The sequence below is a fragment of the Saccostrea echinata genome, unplaced genomic scaffold (assembly GCF_033153115.1).
Source record: "Saccostrea echinata isolate AGI-Se365-2 ecotype Australia unplaced genomic scaffold, CSIRO_AGI_Sech_v1 ptg000001l, whole genome shotgun sequence".
NCBI lineage: Eukaryota > Metazoa > Mollusca > Bivalvia > Ostreida > Ostreidae > Saccostrea > Saccostrea echinata.
In genome coordinates this window covers 34,029,175-34,056,069 of record NW_026889750.1, presented here as the reverse complement: position 1 = coordinate 34,056,069, position 26,895 = coordinate 34,029,175, and the positions used below count along the sequence as shown (strand labels likewise).

The 26,895-nt window shown below is 34.4% G+C and overlaps 1 protein-coding gene across 1 annotated transcript in view; it reads right to left on the bottom strand.

Moving 5' to 3' along the window:
- The window catches only part of LOC133190405 (gamma-interferon-inducible lysosomal thiol reductase-like), a 270,569-nt gene that overhangs the window by 91,884 nt on the left and 151,790 nt on the right, over window positions 1-26,895 (bottom strand). The window lies entirely within an intron of this gene.

The window sequence follows — 26,895 nt, the reverse complement described above, 5'->3', positions numbered from 1 at the left end:
CGACCGTTTGGTCTCTGACTATGTAAAACAATTACATCAATAAAATATTTTAAGAACAATTTTCTTTTTAATATGAAAATGATATTTAAAATTTTAATGAAAATGAAACATGAATAGAACTTATATTGTGTCCTAATTGCTGCTAACAAAAACCTTCAAGTTGAGTTCATACTAAGTAACTATTTCGATAAAACACAGAGTTGACTAAAAAACAAAAAAACAAAAATAAAAAATAAAAAAAAAAAAAACACCCCTAAAAACTATTAGTAATTATCGTCTAATAAAATTCACATACGAAATTGGTTTATTTCTTTAGAATTATCTTTTACATTAGAGAATTACCTGTAAATCCCGTCAAATAGATAACTAAAGAATAAGAAATAATATATACTTCTTTATTAGTATGCAGCATTAATAATCAATAATAGAACAGTGAATATGGTTTAAATTGAATCCAAGTTTTATTAAGTCTGTATCGAGAATATGGTTTCTTTGCGCTTTTCAGAATTTTTTTTTGTGATTTTTAAAGTCTTTTGGAGTCCTGGTTGTATTTTTATTAAAGGCACAGGGGATTTTCGCAAAAAATCCTCTTTAGTTTCAGAATCCACCAAATTCTCGGTCTGTGAGCTTTGGTTATTCGTCTCCTGTTGTAACTCATCAGGTTTAGTCATATCTTCAGGTTTGTGTTCAGGTATTTCTGTAGAACTTTGTTTAAAATCTTCCTGATGCGACTCTTGGAGAGACAACAGACGTTGGTATTTGTCGTATGGTACCAAAACAGATTTTTGCATTACGTCCACCATCTTCTTAGGAAAGGTTTTACGATTTTTAGAAAAATGGGAACGATCCGATGTTTTCTTTTTAATAGAAGTAACTTGCTTTTTCGCGACGCCTTCTTATCCCCCAAAACTAGAAGAAATGATTTGTGCTTTTTAAGTATATTTTTCTCACTTTGGTTAAGTACAATGACACTATGTATGACGTTCGCAGCTATTTCTCCCAACACTTGTAATTGTGGTTTCGTCACAGAACTCAGTAACAGCTTTCTTTGTGCGGTGGATGTTTGTAGTAAAAGTTCTAAAAAGGATTTCTGGTCTCTGACTAAGGAACTCATTTTTAAGACAAACTTGAAAGCGCATTCTTATAAACTAGTGTAAACTATGGGTTCTTCATCCGGAAATATGTTGGTTCGGAGTCTATATTTGTCGTTGCCTTGTGGTGACGTATCAACTACGAGGTACCCAAAAGCTCGTTTCGTTGCATCTGTGTAAGCGTCTATTAATCATTTAGAGCGTCCTGGGTATAGCTGTCGGCCTAGCATAGATATCTGCGAGGAATTTCTCATGTTTTTCATGAGTACTAAATATATAATAGGTATTTAAGGCTATGATTCGAGATTTAGAGCCTCTCGGAAAAATATTTTGGGTAATGAAAATGACGGTGAGACGTCGGTGATGACAGCCTTGCGTAAACAAAAGTTCCATGTCTACATCTTGTACCACTCGATGCATTAAATCGTCTAAAACTATTAATGTGTGCTGACGATCGGAAGTCAAATCTTGAATTGTTTCATTAGAAGGTATCCCGTGATGTAATTTCAAGTTAGAAATATGTTGCTCCATTTCGTCAAATAAAGGCTGATGAATTCCGTAACAATATAAAATTCTTTTCGGGGGCTCCTTTACATACATGTCATTTAAACGAGTCAGTAACCGATATACAAATCTTGTCTTTCCGCTACCTGTTTGGCCACTAATACACATGCTCTGACTCACGCATGACCAGAGATGGAGACAGTTTAATAACAATATTGAGAGTAATTCTTAAATATATACAAGTAACGCGATATACTTTTAATAATAGAATGATATATCTGTGAGTAATATGGAAAAAAACAACAAAACCTGTCAATGAAGTTAAACACAATCTCAACCATGAAGTTCTCCTCCCTTTTCCATTGTCTAAAACTTCACATTTATTCAGTCATATTCGACAGTTAATTGTATATCGAGTTTTTTTATTCCACTTCTTCTAGAAGATGAATAAGATTTAAATCAAACCCAGATAGCATGACTACGTTGGCCCAATGTTGGCTAATGGTTGGACCGTTGGCCGATGGTTGGCGTTGGGTGTACAACGTTGACCCGACGTTGGGCCAATGTCAACATAACACTATTTTACTCAGAAGCCGAGGTTGGTTGGGGACACAACGTTGGCCCAACGTTGGGCCATTGTTGTTAGCTTGTCACCACTAAGTTGACGGAGTTTGTTGGGAGTACAACGTAGGCCCAACGTTGGGCCAATGTCAACATTACACTATTTTACTCAGAAGCCGAGGTTGGTTGGGGACACAACGTTGGCCCAGCGTTGGACCACCTTGGTTGGCTTGTCACCACTAAGTTGACGGAGTTTGTTGGGAGTACAACGTTGGCCCAACGTTGGGCAAATATTGTGAATTACGTCCCTATTTTGATACATTATGTTGGGTAGACAACGTTGAGCCAACGTTGGGGTGAAGTCAGAATTCAGGGAACAGGGTGAAGTGTTCTTTATATAATCGGACAAAGAGAGAGAGAGAGAGAGAGAGGAGAGAGAGAGAGTGGAAGTAAAAGACAAAAATAGTTAATTATATGTTACACATACCGTGTGTCTCTTAATAAACATGCATGGTGATGTATCAAGTTATGTTTAAATCTTTAAATGTAGTAATAAATTAAATGTTTTTGAGAATCACATAAAAAATTATTCAATTATGCATAAATCTAAATTAACTTGCATGTCAAAAAAAAATAAAATGAAAATATAAGACGAACACACTATATAAAGACTCCCATTACATAATTTTTCTAAAGTGTTGGATTTAGGGAGCATATTCCAAGACAAGAGCACATTTTCTGACCAAGCAATTAGGACAAGGGTTTTCACAGCGTGAGACTGGCCAGTTTCTATGGTAATATGATATCTGATAGGACGGGATGGTCAAATCTGCATCTTTTTAGCACGTCCAACATTTTAATCACGGAGGTTTCCTACAGAAGAACGCTGAAGGTGTTATGTAAAAAGGAAAGCTTAACTTTGAAATGTGTGTTCTTTGTGTGGATTTTTAGAGCTGTGTCAAGACATTCTCATATAAAGAAATGTAAGTACCATTTACCTCAAATTATTTCAGATTTTAATGCACAAAAAGCAAAGTTTGTTTGTCTAAACATACTAAATGCAATCTTTATATTTTTCTAAGCGTGCTTAAGTTTTATGTAACTAGTTCAGTTGCTAAACACTGTGCCTTTTCTGCATGATGTATAAATCATAAAATAAAGCGTATCATTGTTACTATTAAAATCTAATTTGTACACGGTTAACAGCTCTTGAGCTTAATTTTTGAAAAATGACTGTAACAAAGGGAAATATTACGTCCACATTCCAACTACATTTGGATTCATAATTTTTTTTTTAATATCTTTGAAAGTTTGCCTGGGTGAGTTTCATAATCATTTAGACATCTATAAAATTCTGTCATATTTTCTACCAAATGTTAAGAAAAGAAATCAAGGAGTTATAACTTGGTACTTTAATGGAAAGCAAATGTCTTCTTTATAGATTAACATTTTCATTCTATTTAATTGGTGGAAATAACTTGGCGAATAAAGAGGAGAGTATTTGCTGCCCAGTTCTTTAACAAAATTGCAAGGAATTCCATTGGATGGGCAAATGAGGAAAACCAGCTTTTTCAAAGATGATGGGGGTTTAAAAAAGTAAGTAATAAAAAATACGTGCTCAGTTTTCCCCCAGAAAAATGCTATAGTCGTACATGCTACTAAATGTAGAAAAATATAATAATATTCATAATTTAAAAAGAATACAAAATAATTAAAATATCCATTGTATTAATAGTTTCTAATGCAAGGAATAAATTACTATGAACTTGTATAAAGTACGACTTTACTTTTAGTTTTCAGCATTTCTCTTTATTTTCAGATTTGCTAAATGGATTTAACATTTATTTAAAGGAGCTGTTCGAACTAACTGCTTGTGTGCCAAATAAATTCCTATGGAAAGTAGCAATTCCACTGCATGTGATCAAGAGTGAAGAATGAGAACAGACAGGGAAAGAAAGAAGGAATTAAATGCGTTCAAAAGTGAAACAGAGGATAGTGATTGGTTATTAACCTGTTAATGAGTGAATTTGCGAAAAAAGTGTATATAGTAACAATAAGTGGAAAAGTTTGGAAATTAATTCTAGATACATATTTTAATCTTTAAAAAGGGCAAAATTATTTATTTTTTTAATTATATTCAAAATACATTTGTTATTTTATACTTTCATTTGCTTAATTCCCTTGTGTAGAAACAATGAATTCCATCTCTATAATAATTTATTTTGTTCTGATTAAATATAAGAAGTTAAAGAAGTCTGGTATTATTTTTTATTTATTTTAGCTAACTTGTATTTTCAAATATAGGATTGGAGGTATATTTTCTTCTGATTGTAGAGACGATCGGATTAGTTCATTTGCAGATTTGTAACAATTTAATGTGTGTATGACTACACATTAGGCCAACGTTGGTCCAACATATCGGGCCAACATTGGACCGATGAGCAAACTGACATTGGGTCAATGTCATTTGCCAACATTGGCCCAATGTAACTGATGACGTTGGCCCAACGTTGGCCCAATGTTAGCTTGCTATCTGGGAAGTCATCAATTTCGATTTCATTATTCTTTTTAGTTTTAAAAGGACACAGTTCTATATCTAATGGTCCTGTACTCACACCGCCAGCTAGTACTTTTCTTTTACAATAAAAGTAGGAAAAACCATTCCTCACTTGACGATAAGTGCAGATTTGGTTATTGTGAAGTTTAAAACCCATATTTATCCCAAAAGCTTGTTTTCGAGTTTTTAAAACATTTCTAAAAGTGGTCAGGGGCGCTTTTACTCTTTTCTTTGACACACCTTTGCATGAAAATTTACAATGGGTGATATCTCTTTGTTTAATATTTTTTCGCCTGTTCAGTGATTTACATTTCTTAGTGCGTTTAAGTAAGCGCTCCGCCGTAATCACGGCGATTGAAAGCGACACTTGCTTTCGAGCTGAAACGATGTAAGTCTTGGAACAAAGACCAATGATCTCGTCCCCTTCATATTCGATTTTAAAAAGCCCCGGCGTTCTGCGATCGTACTTTGCGTGTTCCTTACAGCAAGTGCGAGGAAACCAATGTCGATTGCAGTCCGCCTCAATCTCTAGGGCACTGGTACAATAACCGTTGAGACCGTGATCGTAAATCTGTCGCAGTTCAGGTTTAATCACAGACTCAAAGGTAGAACCCGATATTGTCATGAACCCGATATTGTCCATCTCGCAGTATTCAAAGTCTGCACGGTTTACAAATCTATCCATGAAGTCATAATAGAATTGCAACATGTGCAGTTTTGCATACTGCAAGATGAAGTAGCCGATCTGAATGGGCAAGTTCAAATACAATTTTTTTTTTTACACCTTTCTATTTCGTACAATTCCTCATCTTCTACCAATGTTGTTAATTTTTTTAACTGAGGCTCATTTATTTCCATCATAGCATTTCCTTCCCCTCGAACTTTTTTGACGATCTGAAATTTTTCCTGATCCATGATGGTGGATCCAAAGGCACTATTACCTTCTAATTTCCGCGTGTCTGCGATATTAGCTTTAGTAGAATCTATATCACCTTGACGTCGAGCATTACTGACATCGCTTACAAAAGATTGAAAACATCGTTGTGGTGTAAATTCCACGGTTTGATATATTTTTGTGATTTCCAGACCATGACTTATATACCACTTAAGTAATGGAGTCGCAATTAATAATTGGCGCGCGCGCTTTCCCCCGATTAGTAATCGTCTAGGTTTTGTAGACAGTTGAAAGACCTTTGCGTGGTGTTGCATGTGTCTACCTATTGCATCAAACGGAATGTCAGATGTACAAAAAAGAGGACTCATTTCGGAGAAATACTCGTAAGGTGTCATGGTTGAATGATTGAAATGAGCTGGCCATGCGAATGTCGCACTCGACCATTCCGAACAACTTATCACTCATCACGGCAAGTATTACGTCTTCCGAAAACAAAGAACCTTGACTAATATTGGGCTTACGCGAATCTGCGAATTTTTTCAACCGTAAATTAGACCGAATGTTATTCCGGAAAGTACATTCGCGCATCTCTACTACTTTACAACCTTTCCTTTGCGAGTTTTCTTTTCGCGGCTATATATCAGCTTGTCATCCTGAACATGACGCGTTAACCAACAACGTTGACCGTGCCAGTAACAGCCTTGAAACTGAAACACGGTGTTGGAAGCTTCGTCATAGCCGTCGACCAGGAAACGACCTATTTTCTTTTCCTTTCCGGAATTCAGTTTGTGTGTAATCTTGTACTGACCACTGTGGTTCAGCCACTCTAACCAATCATAAGCTAGAGAGTATCGATCGCGTTTCTGTGGTTTAAACCCGTCATCTACCTTACCGCGCACGAAAGAACCAACGGGCATTTCTTTCCCTATACAGTGTAGATACAGGGCATTAGCATCGAAGCCAATGATCTTACCACAAGGTTTCTGGGAATTTCCTCGAATATAAGTTTTTCCGACCTCGTGATGACGATTAAATATGATACTCGGTCCGCCAATAATGTTTTGCTTAATGGTATCATACAACACGGCCAGGAACACGTTAAGTTCCTAGACAGTACCGTTGTCAGAAACCTTTAAAGTTAAGCACTGAAACTGGTTCGTTGTCATGAACATACAGGTGAGGTTATGATAAAATCTGTCCGGTGTCATGACTTGAGAAGACAGACTGTGAGAAGTTTTTCATTTTTCAAGTTAAATTATCTATAACAATGTCTGAAATTACAATGGGAAACAGGGCTGACACCCTATTTGGTGTTGTATGATTTTCAGCCGTTAAAAGAAGTAATAAAAGAAGAGTTTGCGTTGGCGACATTAACCCTGTTGAAATCACTTGTGGATTTGATTCATTTTCCTACTGAGATGTTATATTTTTCGTAAATAGAATATATATTATACATACCAATTGGTGCAGACAGTATCAAGACATGTTGTAAGCCTTTACAGAAAAATGAGAACAAATTAAAACTGAAAATTTTGATTTATTTCATTTTTTGTCCGTTGTCATGACAAGATACGAAAATTCAATCCGTTGTCATCGGTCCGTTGTCGCTACTGTACTTTATACACGTTAAGCATGCCATCAAAAAGAGGAGTGTGACGGTACATATTGTCGTTTTGTACATATTGTCGTCGGCGACAAAATGTACCTAACCTGACTGCACATACCGTCGTCCATCGGTACATATTGTCGCCGGCGACAATTTGTACCGAGACGAGCTTTTTCTTCCTCCTACGTAATGAAAGACAAAATGTACAGTCAAGCATGAGCACGTTTTGTCGTCGGCGACAATATGTACTGTGAACATTTGCATATTTTGTCGCCGATATATTGTGTTGAATATTTAGTAAAATTCGTGAAGAGAGAGAGAGAGATTGACACACATACACAGAGAAAGAGAGAGAGAGAGAGAGAGAGAGACAGACACCTAGACAGACAGAAGGATAGACAAAGTGTTTGGCTGATAAATAAGTAAACAAGTTGTATTTATTTAGCATTACTCGCAATACTGTAGGGAGAAATGGTGTTGCTCAGAAAATTGTGTCCAGCATTGGTTTACTTGACTATGATATGTTAAAATACCGTAGTTCTTGAGATATCTGAAAAATCAGTCTATTCTTTTTCTCATTACATATACATGGATATTAGATTGAAAGTTATTTGTTCAGTAGTAATGTTATCTGGAATTCATTTTTTTTTTTTGCTTAATTCTCATACGAGTGCCGATTTAATTGGTGTAGGGGTTGACATTTTTAGCTCACCTGAGCTGATAGCTCTAGTGAGCTTTTCTGATCACATTTTTGTGTCGTCCGTCTGTCTGTCGGTAAACTTTTCACATTTTCAGCTTCTTCTCAGGAACTACTGGCCAATTTCAATTTCAACCAAACTTGCCAGAAAGCAAACGTGGATAAAGGGAGTCAAATTTGTTCAAATTAATGGTCATGCCCTCTTTCAAGGAAGTATAGTTAAGAATTAGTGTAAATTTAGTGACATCTTTAAATAATCTTCTCAAGTATCATTGTGTCAGAAAAGTTGAAACTTATGTGAAAGCTTTATTATAAAGTGTAGATTCATTTTTATTCAGATCATATCTGGGGAAGGGTGGGGCTACAATAGGTGATCAAAGTTTAAATAGAATATTTAAGAATAACTCTTTCAAAATTTTCTTCTCAAGAACTTCTGGATCAGAAGAAATGATACTTATCCGAAAGTACATAGTGTACTTTTAATTTTGTAGGTTCTGGCACGAAAAAGATCCCACACTTCTCAATGGCCCTGAGTTCCGAGAATAGGTCTAAGTTTTTGGCCCTCCACCGCCAAGTGGTGATGTCTCCTGATGAGTGAAAAATTTTCTAGAGGGATATTAAAACAACAAACAAACAAAAACAAATTCAATTTTGTTCAAATCATGACCCCCATGGGTAGGGTGGGGGCATACTTGGTGATAAAAGTTGGAATATACGGTATACAGTAATTCTTTAAAAATCTGATCAATAACCAAAGGCGGATCTAGCACCGGCGCATACTAGCTAGGATGCAGGTTCCTAAGAGAAAATGAATTGAAAGTAAAAACATCGCAGAATAGTTAGCACGTTCGTGTGAGCTGCTTTAAGACGAACCCTAGATTCAATATTATCTGTAATACGATTTGTATTCTTTTAAATTAAGCATATATTTGATCATTTCTGTTGCAGTCTATTGATTAACTTGCATGTTAAGATAAATGACACCGGACTAGATAAACTTAACATGTACTGACAACGGACTTTTTGCTTATAAATTGCGATTTCTTAAAACATGTTAGCTACAAAAGGCTGTCAGTTGCCTAATACATTTAAAATGAAGTTTCTCTTCATATTTTAAAATAAAAGTACCATTTCGATGAATTAAATGTAAGAAATGTATAATTTTCCAGTTCACGATCATGCCCTCACACATGGGCATGTGATCGCCAACCAAAACTCCTCAAAATGTATTAAGGATATCAAATACATAAATCTTTGTATGGAATACTGAATGCTGTATCTGTTTCCCAAAATTCATATTTATTCTTAGAATTTGTCATAAATTATATATAAATTCTTGTATCTTTTGCATGACACCGGACGGATTTTATCATAACCTCACCTGTATGTTCATGACAACGAACCACTTTCAGTGCTTAACTTTAAAGGTTTCTGACAACGGTACTGTCTAGGAACTTAACGTGTTCCTGGCCGTGTACAAGTCTTCGTTGACTTGATCGATCAATGCAAAACTCGCCCCCTCTTTTCTCCCACTGTCAAACAACATTCGACGCGCAAGACCGGGCACTGAAATACTACATTTAAATATATCAATGTTTCGTTCGAAATACTGTATACAGGGAAATTTTCACCCCCGTTTTATTTTCGCCCCTTTCGCCCTACTCACAGGTGGGCGAATTTAAAACAGGGCGAATTCAAAGAACACAGTATAATTTCTTACACAAAACTTTGACTGGGCGAATTTAAAACAAGGTAATATTGTTTGCAAGTGTGAAAGAGCGAAAATAACATGGGGCGAAAATAACCCTGTATACAGTAGTACTTTTGTAAATTTTTCACGGTTTGACGTCGAGGTTGTTATACCACACCAGAAAATCGCGAAAGGTTGTCATTTTCTTCTCGTCCCACGCGTTTTGACAAAAGGCATATTCTTCGTTCGTGATATTTGAACCTTTCAAAGACGAATAAAAAGCTTCATGTGGAGGAAGTTCGGGGTAATTTAATTTTTCAACTGAGTCTAAAAATTGGTAAGGAAAACATCCTTTACATTCTTGTACATCGAAAGCACGCAAGAACCCTGAATAATTGACGCCTGGACTCAGATACTGTGTAATGTCTAAAAATTTAAACCTACGAGTACTTATGCAGGCATAAGCATTATTTCGCTTGACGGTGAATGTGCCATTTGTCGAATCTAGCTCAAGATGTTTGATGAGATAACTTTTGATTAAATTAATGTCATATTTTGCGGAATTGAAAGCGATACAAATGATCTGCTCGCAATATTCTTCCATTTCCAACTTCAATTTTTCTATGCTTTTCTTTTCTTCTACAATCATTTTATTAACATCGTCTTCATATTCGAGGTACTCGGCCATATCCTCGTCCACAACATCGTCGAAAACAAGACCATCGAGAGCCTCGAACACTTAGGCGAATTTTGCTTTTGCTAATTCAGCAGCTCTACAAGCTATTATCGACATACACTCGAGCATGTTCTTGACCAGAGCGTTGATGTCCGGTTCAACGATACAATGCGGTTCAGTGTACCCATCTACGTTAGAACAGATGCTAACAGAAATGGGTACGTGGTTTTCTGTGTATTGCTGATTACTAGAACTTTGTACGTTCATTGGAACCAGCATAGACTCAAAGTCATACACTAAAAACCACTCGTATATTCTTTCATTCTCAGGAACACTTATACCGAATTGTTCCAATTTGTCAAATACAGTACTTGGAGAATAATGAAAACCCCCTTGAAAATTTCTCTTTGATTTCCCCGAGCAAACATGCTGATGTCGTTTCGTGTTATGGAGATATCTGAAGTGACGAAGACACGTTTTGCACAGAAATTTTTTAGCATAACAATTAAAATTAGAAGTGTAAGACAGATGATGTTCATACAGATTCAAATGTAAAGTGTCTGAAAATTTACATGGGGATTTGTAAATGGACAGCGCCGATTGATTTTCTTTCAATGAAAATACATTTACATTAATTTTGAAGCATTTTTCAAAATGAACTAGTTCGTTCAAAGTGATACCCGGGAACATTTTGGGGTTTGAATCCACTTCTTTTTATGAGCATTTTGAAATGAGACCCATTGTTGAAATAAAACATGTGTACGAGATTCCAAACCCGAGGGATAGTACCCTTGATGAACTGACGAACAGCGAAAAGCGCACAAATTATCTGTATATAATTGACCTTTCCGGTCCTTTGTCAGCTTGATAATAGATTTTGATTGACTAATGTGAGGAGGTAAAATGACTTCCGCATTTCCCAAAACAAAATTCAAATGATATATGACAATGCGTACATTGGTTATTAAATAGGGCTTCCATTTTGTGTTGGGGCGCTGGCATAATATGTAATTGGTAATATTAAACCGTTGCATTCGCTGCTGCAGTCGATTTAGGTGATCGCGCTGTGACACGTAAATTGGTCTTTGAAAAACTTCATGGTTATGATGGGGTTTAAAATATCTATATTCTCTTGTTTCTGTATTAACCAATATGAGACCAAATTCTAGATTTAATCTTAAAGCTGTATTTTGTCGATCATAAATCTCGTTGGCTGCTTGCATTATTTCTTCAACAGAGAACTGATTGTCTATGGGAAAGTTATAAATGCTACAAACACCTCCCTCTTGATGACGTCTTAACATAATTGGGGCATTACTTTCATACACTTCTTTCAGGTTGTGATCGACTATTCCACCTTCTTCCCAAGGAGGGGATCCATTTCCCCATGGTCTGGCTTGCAACTGTCCCTCTCCCACCTGAAAATGTTCATTCATCTGGTGAATAAACAGAGTTCGGCGCGAATCAATTCTGCGATGACATGTTCTGCATGTGTATCGTTCAATTGGTTCCTGAAATATAAAAATTTGAAATTCCCCTAAAAGCTATTAATTATACAAATAAGTTGGTAAATATTTCACAATCATCATTCATATGTTTAGAAAGGGAGAAAATTGATGCATACCGCATTTTGATTTTCTGCGGACCTTTGACCGGGTTCTGGTGCACTTGGGTTGTCCTGTAATAAAAGATTGTGTGATGTAAATCTCAGAAACGAGTTTTTCAAAAATCTAATAAATACGTATATCATATCTGATTAAATATTTCGGAAATAATCATATCTTAATTTGATTTTCATTGAACCTTTCAACAGATCATTTTGATTGTTTTGTGATAATTTTTTTAAGTTTTCTTTAATTACAAATTGAAAGATTTATTTTAAACTTAATAAATACCTCATATTGAATTCCATCAGATCTGTAACTAGGTCCAGGAATATCTTGATTATTCTGGAAAAAAAATTAATTAGTACTCTATAGATTTCGATTGGTTTCGAAGAATGAAAAATTTATCATAATTGATATTAACGAGTATAAGCATAAAAACTATATGAAGTTGTTTTCTTTAATTTTTTAAAAACTTAATAAATACCTCATTTTGAATTCCATCAGATCTGTAACTAGGTCCAGGACTACCTTGATTATTCTGGAAAAAAATTAATACTCTCATCAAACTTGATTGGTTTCGAAGAATTAAAAAAAAATATCAAAATATGATATTACCGTGTATAAGCATAACAACTATATGAAGTTTTTTTTTTTCATTACAAATTGAAGGATTTTTAAAAACTTAATAAATTACCTCATTTTGAATTCCATCAGATCTGTAACTAGGTCCCGGAATGTCTTGATTATTCTGTAATACATTAATTTAAATTCAAAAGTATCTACTTTGGAATTGAAAGGAGGTTAAAAATAATTAATATTCTTGATTGCACTTTCGTGAGATTAAAAAAAATTGATTTCTACGTGTATAAGAATATTGCTTGTGCTTCAGTTCAAATATAAAAGTTCTACAGAAATATAAAATTATTTTATCTATTTATTTATATTTTTTAAGTCATCATTGCCAGATTGTTCGAGTTTCTCTCTCGTTCTATTTCTTTCATTATGTTACTCCCTTGTTTATACTTCAAAGTACTGTATTATGAAGTTTCTTTTCAATAAAGGTATTTTTTCTCTAAATATAAAAAGAACGACTTAATAAGGGGGTGTAACATGTTAATTTGTTTTAAACTAATAGTATAATTATCTTGAATGTTATATTTAAAACCAAGAATAAAAAATGTTCTTTGCAGTTTAGAATTACCGCATTTATTAAGTATGAATCTATTATGCGGAGAACCTCATCGTTATTAAGTCAAGTTCCAAACGAATGCAAGATTACTCTGTTTTGGTTTTTTTTATCATAAATTATTCTTACCTTGCATCTTGCTAGATTTTGCTGTAGAGACTTTTTACACAAGTATTCTTTTCTGCATCTTCACATTTCAACAACTTATCCCTGTGATCTTCAAGGACATAAATGCGTCGTTGAATGGACGTTTTGTAACATTTCTCGCAATGAGAACACTTCTTACTGTTCTCACATGTCTTCACATGACGATCGAGGTTGTCTTTCCGATTTATTTCTTTTCCACAAAAATTATATTTCAGTTTCACTTTGTTTGAATGTATGTTTAAATGACGTTTTCTTGCGAATTCACTCGTAAACTTCTTGTCACAGTACGGACAAGCATACTCCATGGCAGCCAAGTTTTATCAATAACATGTGTTTTCCGAATTTATATACATACATATACATGTAAATACGTTCGTTATATATAACCAAACAATTCTGTATCATTAGATCCTCTTCTTATGTGCTTCTGCTCAGTAATTATTTTGAATTACACAAATATATATATATATATATATATATATATATATATATATATATATATATATATATATATATATATATATATATATATATATATATATATATATATATATATATATATATATATATATATATATATATATATATATATATATATATATATATATATATTATAAGTAATGATAACGGAAACTGAAGGTTAACATATCTTGTTTGTGTAATACCTTATAATGCAGTACCGGAATATCTTTATGTAGGAAACTGAAAACGGAGAAAAGAAATTGATTTGTAAATACAAATCCTTAGACATATTTTTAAAAATTAAACAATTATGAATGAAGTCAGTTCCCATTTGATTTCCCTTTGTCCGATTGTAAGTTAATTTGTATTTACTACTGTCCAGTGTTAAACTCTCGCCGGTTTTTCGTCCACCAGTTTTCCCAAGGTAATTTCACAAGTACGTAGATAAAAACAATCGTCAATTTGACAGTTTGTTGCATTTCTCATAATGACAGAGTTAAATTCAATCAGTGATTGTTTATAGTGTTGTTTAATATCGCTCCCATTCCGACTTCTCCGTGTCTCTTTTTATTTCTTCTCTTAAGTTTATTAAATGACTAGTTCTTGAACAATTAGAGGTTTCATTCTCAACTTGTTTATCATCTTTCAAGGTTTGGTTATAAAACTTGTGTCTTGAATCAGGCCACATGTTTAAAATTTCTCGTCTCATTTGTATGTACTGGACATACACGAAACCGTTCTTATCAAAACTACTTTGATGAATCAAAACAGTTAATATACGTCTTATTTCAATAATGTAATTGACACACTTTAGGATCTCAGTACATTATTGACATAGTCTTTAAGTTTCAACCCATCATAACATTAAAAGAAATACAATATATTCATAGGACTGAACGTTTGTGTATTAGCTAATCATAAAATCATCCGGGTTTGCTTCCCTAGAATTACATAGTCATTATTAGCATCCGGATTTACTTTGTACTTCCGCCTTTAAAGCCCACCTCTCCACCTCAAATCAGTTTGCACCTCAAAGTAGCATAAAAATAATCACTCTCTACTACTGGCATTAGAAAGACGTAATAACGCCTTTTGAGAAGACGTAATAACGCCTTTTGGAAAGCCGTAATTTTTCGCGTTATTACGCCTTTTTTCACGTTATTACGCCTTTTCAAAAGGCGTTATAACACCTTTTAATTTTTTTTCTCCATAGACTGATCCTAATAGGCTTTCATATTATAGTGTTTAGAAATCTTTTCCCGTTTCCACAAAAGAGCATGCGGTAACAGATCTATGCTTGACTTATTGGAAGTTACCCAATCATACTCCGATACAGATTACGGTGTCAGTCTTGGATATGCCCGGCATTTAATTTACGGCGTGAAGGCATAAAGAAGGGAATTGCAGATCAATCTTTTTAAAATAATGTAAGAAATCGTCGCCAATCAAACTAATTTTAATGCTAGTCTCTTTCAGTACCAAATGTATTCTACATATATATCCTAAGAAAAATTATAAAATTGATTTGAAATTTTGCAACCTCCATTGAAAAAGGTTTGGGTCTCAACTTTTAATCCGTTTTTCTTGCGTTTTTCAGACGAACACTGGAAGAACTTTGAAATGTGACAAAACAATAATACGCGTGTTTCTATCTATAAGGCATATTGTGTTCTCGGCACAATAGATACGTCATGCACAGTGGTTATTATTAACAATTCTTATCATAATCTTATTGTTTATTATTCGGATGCTTTACTGATTATGGCCAACTAACATCTAAACTATATGAAAAACGGGATGTCTTTGGCTTTTCCATCGCCAACTCTTCCTTATTAGTCCCCTACCGGTGAAACCGGAGAGAACTATAGGTTACCTCCTCGTCTGTCTGTCCGTCTGTCTGTCAGTCTGTCCCACTTGGTTTCCCACTATTTTTTCAAAACGCTTGCGGATATTGGGCTGATTTTTGGTACGTGAGTGTACCTTGATGAGTTACAGATCAAGTTTGGGTATTGTTCCGCTTCACTGATTTTGAGGGAATTACGGCTTTTTTAATTTTTTGCGGTTTCCGCACTTTTTTCTAAACGCTTGCAGATATTGAGTTGATTTTTAGTATGTGAGTATATCTTGGTTAGTTACATATCGAGTTTGGATTCCATTCCGCTTCAATGCTTTTCTAGGGAATTACGGCCTTTTTAATTTTTAAGGGTTTTCCGCACTTTTTTTATGAATGCTTGCAGATAGATATTCATCTGATTTTTGGTATTTGAGTCTACCTTGATGAGTTATATTTCAAGTTTGCATTATGTTCCGCTTCAAGATTTTTTGACGGAATTACAGCATTTTCAATTTTTAATGGGAACCAGGTTATACTTGCCGGTAGGGGACTAGTATTGCTACTGCAATACTCTCAGAATGCTTGTTTATGTTATTATTATTCTACTATCGCCAGCATATGGTGTTTATATGCTCTGAGTACAATCAACTGTTAAACAGAGGCAAGATACCAACGAATAAGTAGATATTACAGGGCTTTCAACAGCCTCGATGAAAGTCAGTATTTCCAAAATTCCTTGGTCTTTTTATAATGACCTTCTTTACAAATACATTATTTTTTCCACTTTTTATGTTGTAGTGTTAACTTTTGTAATTTTGGAATCTTGATAACTTTAACAAATTTACATCAATCCATGAAGGCCCTAACTTTCATAAATACGGAATACAATGCAGCAGTTCAGTGCCGTTGAAGCTTAGGTGAAAAAGATATATTTGATACCTGCTCAGACAAATAAGTGTAGCATAATGATTTTTTTTTTATCTTTATTATTTTTTTTATATTTACTTTTCTTATTCAGTAGATTAGTATGTTTTTATTATTTTACTTTTATTCTTAGACTAGATTGTTTATCAATGTCTTGACCCAGACTGCGAACAGGTCATGGGGAGCTGTTAATTAGGTTAGGAGGAGGTTTTATACAATGGTAGTGATTTATAGTGTTTAGACTTTATAGCTTGACCTTAGTTTACTTTAGGGGAGACATTAGGAGGAGTAAGAGGAGTCATAAACTATATAAGCAGGCTCATTTTATAATGAGAGGGGAGTAATTTGGGGGAGTAATTTGAAAGAGTAGTTTAATAATGGGAATTTAACTTGAGTTACATTGGAATAATTATTTTAAGTGCCTTTCATTCAATTCTTTTGGATTTATACTTTGTGACATTGATTTGAATTATATTTTATTTTCATTTGGATTTAATAAACATTTTACCGTTATTTTGTGTTTTATTACAAAGAGGAATTATGATTGAGAGCTACCAAAATATGAATGTGAAAAGGATTTACTCGGAAACGCTACAAATGGTGGCAGCGGTGGGATAATTTGTTGATAATTTGTGGATTTTATTGTGAACTAAAATGGATCTTAACGGACCTAAATTTGCAAATGTGTTGGATTATAGTGATTCTGGAGATTTGATTTTCATTGGATTTATTCGTGTTGATAATCGGAAAGAGTGTCCAAATTGTTTTGTTATGTTTTTGAAGAATGAAAACCATCATAAAATTTGTGCGGACAATGGAAAAATCATTACTCAATATTATAGATGTCCAAGTTGTAAATGCAGGATTAAGGCACATGTTAAATAGAGAAAACGTTGAATGAAAAATGGATGAAACGTCGTATTCGTTAATGGACATGGAAATGACAAATTGTGACAGAACTCCGAAACAAAGGACGCCGGGACTATTTTCAAATTCGGGAATTTCAAATGTCAGGCGAAGATTGGAGGATTCATTTGTGGACGAAAATTCACCTGAAATTGTACAAAATGGGAGACTTCAGGGAGAAAATTCTTCACATTCAAAATGGAATATGTTAACATTATTTTGGATTTTAATGTTTTTCTGTGGATGTGTTTCTGTTCTTGGATTATATCGTTATTTTCCGGGATACATGCTTCTTTGCTTGACCAAGGAATTTCTTATTTCTGTTGGAATTGTTACGCTGTGTTTATTGATCATAAGTTTGATTGCAAAATTTTCTAAGGGATCAATCAAATCAGAAAATAGATGGAATATCTATCAAAATACACCAGGAAAATGTGGCAATGGCAAAGAGCGCAATATTGGAACACCATTTCCGGAATCCACACATCAAGTCAATGTAAAGCGTACTTTCAGAGGAGATGGAAATGAAATATGGACCGAATTCATAAGATATTTTGAAAATGTTGCTGTTCTCAATAACTGGAATTTTGATCGTAGAAGACGAATTTTATTTACTACCTTGAGAGGACAAGCCGAAACATATGCTTATGGATTATCAGATGAACAGAGAAATAGTTATGAGGAACTAATCAAGGCAATGGATAATAGATTTGGACACAAGGCAATGAAGGAAAGTTATGTTGCAGAGGCAAAACTACGAAGAAAGAAGGAAGGTGAATCATATAGGGATTTTGCTCAGTGTCTGGAAGATTTGTATCGAAGAGCTCACCCTGAAAGCCGAGAGTATGTTCAAGAATGTAGTCTAAAGACTTTCCTTGATAACTGCAGTGAGATGGAAAATTTTAGGCTTGCAGTTAGGAGAACTAGACCTAAAACATTACAAGAAGCAGTAACGGCTGCAATGCAAGAAGAATGCATAAGGATTAGTGAACAACAAAACAGAGATCCGAAAACCTTGACAAAGCCCAGAATTTATCAAGTTAGCCAGCCAAATGATGGGAGTAATGGATTTGATAATATGAGACAACGTGTGAAGAAGGCTTGTTTCAAATGTAATTCAACACAACATCTTCTAAGGAATTGTCCTGTCAAAAATAAGGGGAACATAAGCAGTGCAATGAGTGGAACTGTCAAACAGTTAAACAGCGGGAGACCGAGGCAGTAGGCCGTGCGTTGGTCGCTGATATGAATAGGCCTAGTACAGAAGAGATAACTCACAGTAATTTACAAGTAGTTAATAACAGAGCTCATGAGGAAGCATGTAATACTGATTCTATGGATATGAAGCTCAATGAAAGTGATTATTGTGATGTTCTTGAGAAGAATACATCTGACATTTTAATCCCAGGAAGGAATGGATTTTTGGTTAATGGTTTAATTCAGGGAACACCAGTAACATGGAAAATTGACACAGGAGCGAGGAAAACTTTTATCACTGAAGAAACATTTTATAGCATTCCTTTGGATAATCGTCCTGTACTAGAGCAAGTGAAAAGTAAATTTTTATCAGCTGATGGACGTAAACTAAAACTTTTGGGTACTGCTAAAATGATTCTTACTTTGAAGGATGTTGATATTGAATTTCGTGTTTTTGTTGGAGGAGTCACACATGATTTACTGGGAGAAGATTTCATTGTGAAGTTCAAGTGTAATTGGAACTATCAACATTGTGCTTTGAGTTTTACATATGATCAAGAAAATGATGTGAATGAAGTTTGTCCAACGAGAAAAATTTATAATCTGGATTCTTTTACCATACCAGGCAGACATGAATTTGTTGTAAGATCTATGCTTATGAATGCTGATGGGAAAATTGGAATACCAATGCCTTTGAAAACTTTCGTTAGTTCGTATAAATTAGGAGTTGCCAGAACACTTCTTGATTCAAGCAATACAGAGTTTTACATTCGGTTATATAATCCAGAGGACCATGCAATTACAGTACCGAAGCATACTGAAATAGCATTACTTGTACCTGTTGCATATGTGAGTCAACCAATTTGTGACAAAGGAAAAATTATAGCAACAATTAGCCAGGGAGATACTCAAGAATTACCAGAGTACCTGAAACCAGTCTATGAAAACGGAATTACAAATTTAAATTCTCAAGAGTCTGAAAAGTTCAAGGAATTTCTCATTGAAAGGAGAAATGTGTTTGCTGACCCGGATGGAGTTTTGCATAGAACCAACATTGGTGAGCACAGGATAAATTTGAGTGACGGAACGCCGTTTAAGGAGGCGCCGCGGCGGGTTCCATTGTTTAAAAGGGAAATTCTAGATCAAGAAATATGGAAACTACTTGATCAGGGAATTATTGAGAAATCCAGCAGTCCATGGTCGTCGCAACTTGTTCTTGTTCAGAAGAAGGACAAAAGTTGGCGAGTTTGTGTGGATTATCGTCGTTTGAATGCGAAGACGATAAAGGATACATATCCGATACCTAGGATAGATGATAACTTGGATGCATTGGCTGGATCTGTTTGGTTTTCGTCTTTGGATTTGAATATGGCTTATCACCAAGTACCTATGTCAGATCAGGACAAGGAGAAAACAGCATTTGCTACACCAAGAGGAGGGTTATATCAGTACAATGTTATGCCTTTTGGATTATGTAATGCTCCAGCGACTTTTCAGAGAATAATTGAAAGAGTATTAAGTGGTCTACAGTGGAATGTAGCTGTACTTTATTTAGATGACATCATTGTCTATGGAAAAAGCTTTGATGAGCATTTGGAGAATTTAAAGCAAGTATTGGATAGACTGGAAGACGCTAATTTGAGGTTGAAAGCAAAGAAATGTTCATTTTTCAAGAAAGAGGTGTCATTTCTTGGATATGTTGTTTCTAAGACTGGAATCAAGACAGACCCTGCTAAAACTGAAGCAATAGAAAAGATTTCAATACCAAAGAATGTCACAGAATTAAGGAGTTTTCTAGGATTAGTATCTTACTATCGGAAGTATATTAAAGATTTTGCTAATATTGCAAAGTGTTTGCATTCTCTGACTAGCAAAAATAGCAAATGGATATGGACAGAAGAGTGTGACCGAGCTTTTATTGAACTAAAGAAGAAACTACAAAATGCACCAATATTAGGATATCCAGATGTCGATGGTGGAAGTTTTATATTAGACACGGATGCAAGTAATGAAGCCATTGGATGTGTTCTTTCTCAAATCCAGAATGGGAGAGAAAAAGTTATTGCATATGGAAGCAGAACACTGAGCTCAGCTGAGAAAAACTATTGTGTGACGCGAAAGGAAATGTTAGCTGTTATCTACTTTGTGAAATATTACAAACATTATCTATTAGGAAGAGAATTTATCTTGAGAACAGATCATGGATCTTTAACCTGGCTTCATAAATTCAAAGAGCCAGATGGACAAATTTGCCGATGGTTGCAACGGTTAGGACCATATAACTTTACATTTATACATAGGGCTGGAAAACAACATGCAAATGCTGATGCACTTTCAAGATTACCAAAAGAGGATTTACATGAAAAAACATGTAAACAGTGTAAACAAAAACATAGTGTCTATGATGGTGACTTAGTGACTCATGTGAAAGATCTGCGGGAAAATTCAAAGGAGACTATCGAGGGGGCAAATGACATCATCTGTGACATTTTCCAGTTATTTAATGTGACAAGTGAGGATGAAGAGAGGAGTGATTCTGAGCCTGAAACAGTACCAACTACAAGGAGAAAACGTAATCGTCCACGTCGTGCTAAACAACGAGAAATACCAGATCTACAACTTACGTATGAAGAAATTCGTAATCAACAAGAAAATGACAAAGGAATTGGGCTGATTCTTCAATTATTTGAAAAATTTGGATCTGAAAACAAACCATCTAGTAGTGTAATCACAGAACTTGATCCTGAGTGTAAGTTTTGGTACAATAGATGGGAAATTCTAGAAATCCATCAACATGTTTTGTGTGTTAAATGGATGGAATTGAATAAAGTGAGATTGATGTACACCAAAATCAATGCGTGATGTTGTGATGTGGTATCTCCATGATTCACCAGTTTCAGGACACCTTGGAATTCAGAGGAATATTCGTAAAGTGAATCAAAGTTCTTATTACTGGCCAAATATTCGTGAGTATGTGACCGATTATGTGAAATCGTGTTATGTGTGTGAAGAAAGAAAGAATCCACAACGACAAAAGCGAAGTATTATGGAATCGTTCATAGCAGGGGGACGTTGGGAAAGAATAGCAGCAGATATTGCTGGACCGTTTCCAAAAACAGCTAGTGGAAATGTGTATATTCTTGTGGTAGCAGATTATTTTACAAAGTTTGTTGAAATATTCCCGATTCCAAATATGGAAGCTGAAACTGTCGCTAATGTTATATTCAAAGGATGGATTAAACGTTATGGATGCCCTTATGCGTTACATACAGATCAAGGCCGACAATTCGAAAGTCAACTTTTTCAAAACTTGTGTTCATTACTTGGAATTCATAAAACCCGTACAACTCCGTTTCACCCAAGATCAGATGGAATGGTAGAGAGGTTGAACCGTACAATTAAAGATATGCTGTCAAAATACATTTCCTTACATCAAAATGATTGGGACAAATTCATCGATGGAATTTCCATGGCTTACAACAGTACTGTGCATGAAACAACTGGAATAAGTCCGTACCGAATGTTATTTGGAACAGAAATGGTCATGCCGGTTGATTTATTCTCTGATCAGGATAATAATGTCATAAGTGACTCAAACAATTATCATGACTATGTTCGTGAGTTGAAACAAAAATTAGATCAATGCCATGAAATTGCTAGAGAAGAAACCAAGAAAAGTAGCCAAACCCAGAAGAAAAATTATGATCAAAATGTGAGAAAAATTCAATACTGTGTTGGTGATACTGTGTGTCGTTTCCAACCTCAGCAAATATTAGGAACCAAACTTAAACTTGCAAGAAATTGGAGTGGACCTTGGGTAGTGACTGAAAAACTCAGTGGTGTGTTATATCGAATTCAACATTCTATTTCTTCAAAACCTGTCGTAATTCATGCGGACAATCTTAAACCATTAAAAGTGAACAAGACAACTTATTTGAAACTGCAACGCATTATTCAGAAAACTACAAATAGTGAACCAGATGTCATCATTCCAAATTTATGTCCAAGTGATGAAGTCCCCGAAGACATTGAAGATCAATTTAACAACACTGGAAATTCTGAAGCCGAAAACACCTTGCCAGTTAAAGACAAGACCCAGGATATACCGTTAGAGAGGAGCAGGGAGGAGAATAATGGACATTTGTCAACCCCAACCCAGATGGAACCCAAGAAAACAAGACTGGGCAGGCTTATAAAAACCCCAACAAGATTTAGAAAATAAACACTTAAAATTTACTCTATGTGAAAATGTTCCAATGTTTTGACTGCAATATTACGTACAAATATAAAAGGAATTTACAAAGACATTTAGAAGAACACCATTTTTCCAAGAAGAAAGTTTATCAATGTGACATTTGTCAACGGATATTTACAAGGAATTTCAACTTTAAAAGACATTATTTTTCGCAACACAGTTTAATGGAAGTTTTAGATGACCTTTCACCAGAAGATATTCCAAATTTTTCTAATGACCGGAATATGGATTTTACCGTGAAAAGTGATTTATATGAGGATATTTCATCTGATGAAGAAGAGTTCGAGCCATCAAAAGATTCTGAGGATTGTGACAAAACAGAAGAGAGTGCCGAGAACAGTAATGAGGAAGAAAAAGACAATGTTTCTGAGGAAAAGAAATCCATTACCATCCAGTTAATTCATAGGAAAATTAATCACAAGGACGGACATTCAGAAATTGTTAAAGAGATAAACTTTTCTTATACCAAAGAAATGAGAGAGGTGCCAGTGATGGACTTGATATCAGATTTCATGGACGATTTCTTGGACAATTCTAATGAGAGTAATAAATGAACTGTGACCGTGTATAAATTTGTAAATAGATGACATTTTAATATTTTTTTTAATTCATCATTTATAAGTATTTTTGTTTTAAAATGCCATTATTTTGCATATTTTTGATGATGTACATGATTGATTTTGTTTTATCATTTGCTTTTATTATTTACATTGTCTTACTTTTGTTTGAAAGGCTTTTATTTTTGTTTAATTGTTTTTGTACGGGGTACAAAGCTAAGCAGGGGGAAATGTAGCATAATGATTTTTTTTTATCTTTATTATTTTTTTATATTTACTTTTCTTATTCAGTAGATTAGTATGTTTTTATTATTTTACTTTTATTCTTAGACTAGATTGTTTATCAATGTCTTGACCCAGACTGCGAACAGGTCATGGGGAGCTGTTAATTAGGTTAGGAGGAGGTTTTATACAATGGTAGTGATTTATAGTGTTTAGACTTTATAGCTTGACCTTAGTTTACTTTAGGGGAGACATTAGGAGGAGTAAGAGGAGTCATAAACTATATAAGCAGGCTCATTTTATAATGAGAGGGGAGTAATTTGGGGGAGTAATTTGAAAGAGTAGTTTAATAATGGGAATTTAACTTGAGTTACATTGGAATAATTATTTTAAGTGCCTTTCATTCAATTCTTTTGGATTTATACTTTGTGACATTGATTTGAATTATATTTTATTTTCATTTGGATTTAATAAACATTTTACCGTTATTTTGTGTTTTATTACAAAGAGGAATTATGATTGAGAGCTACCAAAATATGAATGTGAAAAGGATTTACTCGGAAACGCTACATAAGATACGATAACTTCCGCCAGATACTAGTATGTTCTTCGTTTTGGTGAAAAAGGTATGTGGTCAAATAAGTTCTTCCAGACGATTAAATTGTACTTTAGAAAAAAGTACATGTAGATTAAATTGTATTTGTTCGGGACGAGCTGGATATTTGCTGGGACAACTTAATTCTTCGTTCGAGCAAATCACATATTTGTTCATACAAATTTAATGTTTCTTCTTCTTCTTTGCACAAGATTTATCATCCCTCTGATGAAGGAGAGCATCCAGAAAAATCAAAAGAGGGTACATGTATAGTGCATATAATTATTGGGGACGAGCTATGGATATCTGATCAAGTTTTTTTTAATCGACTCCATTAATCTCTAAGCTGTTTTGGGGGATTCATGGAAGCTTTACTCGCAATTTAATATCTCCACTTTTTTGGGCAAATACACTGGAAGGTTAATTACAATGCTTGTTTTGTTGGTTTTAATGAAAATTGAGAATTTCTTCTTACTAATATTGTATTTAGTTGGTTTTCAAGACTTACTTTTGCCCTTTGCCCTTGCACATGTAGCGTCTTAGTTTTTCAAGATAATTTTGCTATATATATGTCCGAAAATTACATGTATGTAAGCTGTTAAAACACAATGACTTGAAAAAAAAAACTTGAACCTAAACGCAAACACAATGACTTGAAAAACCTTTTAACCTAAACGAAGCTTGATTAACCGGTAGATATACATGTAGACAATATAATCTCTCTCTCTCTCTCTCTCTCTCTCTCTCTCTCTCTCTCTCCAGCTTTTGAAGGAGATTTTTTGTAAAGTCTTCTTTAAAACGATGATGCTTTTGTCAAATAAATATGGAAGCATTTCTACATAGTATAGATTGAAGTATATCTTCATCTCCTAATGTTGTCAATTTATCATAAAACATAGATCAGGTAATACGGAGGGGTGTGTCCATACAAAGGTATATGAGAACAACATATCATCGCTGTATTTTCAATTTAACTCAGGTGAGCATTTTGGCCCACAGGCCTCTTGATTAAATATGCATCCCTAATAAAATCTATAAGGGGTAAATTTTTCTACGGAAGTCATTTTTCTTCACGTAGGATGTGCATATTTAAAGGGTGTTGATGACATTTTTCTACACATAAAATACAATCTAATTAAAATTAAATGTTCCGAATCCGCTACGAACCGCTTCTCAAACGATGTTTGAGAAGCGGTAGCGGATTCGGAACATCTAATTTTAATTAAATTGCGTAAAATAATGACCTTTTTGTTTTGTTGTTGTTGTCTTTGTTTTTAATGATTCCCGCTCTTATTCTATGAGGTATTATTCGTCTTAACACCTGATCCATGTAAAATGGCGAAAATACTTGACTGGATTTTACAATTCAAAACACATATAATTATATAGTCAAGATATACTTACTCGTAAATAGAATTTCCCCAAAAGTTGGTTTGTGCATTTACTTTTTGAAAAACTGAAGCGCCTTGCTAACAAAGATTTGGCATACCAACGATTAAAAATATCTAAACGCTGGTGAAAAAATGATCAAGCAAAGTTCATGTATACTGAACGTGTTCTCTAAGGTATGTGATGTATATATGAAAAAAGATCTTGATTAACTGTCTTTCGGAATTCTTGAGTTGTTGGGATGCCAGTAAAAATTAATGTTGGTCTAATTACTTCGTTGCCCCGAGACGCTTTTTGTAGAGTAAATTCGAACGAGAAACAAAGTTGAGATTTTATTCTTTTGATAGACGTAAAAGAGATAAAACACAGAATGAGTTCGTCTTTCAATAATGTACAGACTTGGTTACTTCAGATTACTTGTACATTCTCTTTGAATTTGAACAGTGATAACTATCTGGGCATAAAACTTAACAATCTCTCTCTCTCTCTATCTATTCTCATTGTATTTTGGGTTCCATTGTATCGAGGTATTTTCCAAAAATTAGGATGCATAGTACATATTCTTTTTGTTAATTGACTGTCTGTCACATACATGTGATAAGTCAAAGACCACAAAACTGTACAGGAGCCACAAAAAAACTGGAATTTGGGTGAAAAAACTGTACACTGCCTATCAAAAAACGGTACAAAAAATGGTATAAAATATCGCTTAAATTCTACTGAAATTCCATCGTAATCATTGTAATAAACATCGTATATTTTATACCTACGAAGATCTGGGTCAGATTCACGTATATTAAGTCATGTATATCAAATTTAGAAGTTGGCTTAATTTTTTTCAATCAAGTTACGTATACGAAACATTAACAGTAATTAAGTACCCCTTAAAAAATAAAGCTACCTAAAGGGGTATTTGATACGAATTTATAGCAAGATAATTATCCCAATTGGCAGTTCACACCTTCTCAGGCGATGGTTTGTGTACACTACACAATTATCATCAGGTCAAGTGTCAACACAGGTGACGTTTTCCAGTGTCTCGCGAGCGAGAATGAGAGGAAAATGGCGGCATTTAGCGAGAAATTCAAAATACTGTACAAATTTTCATATTCCGTGAATTTTGGTGTCCCGCCGGTACACGATGAATGGGCTCGAAAAACTGTACATTTTGCGTACAGCCTGTACATATCACATGTATGCTGTCATCTGACTGTTGACTCGTGTGATAATGGAAAAAGTATGAACACATGTGGGAGAAAGATTTATTCAAATAAAGAGTAATTTACAGACTTTCATTCCCATTCTTATTTTTATTTTAGATCATTGATTTGAATGTA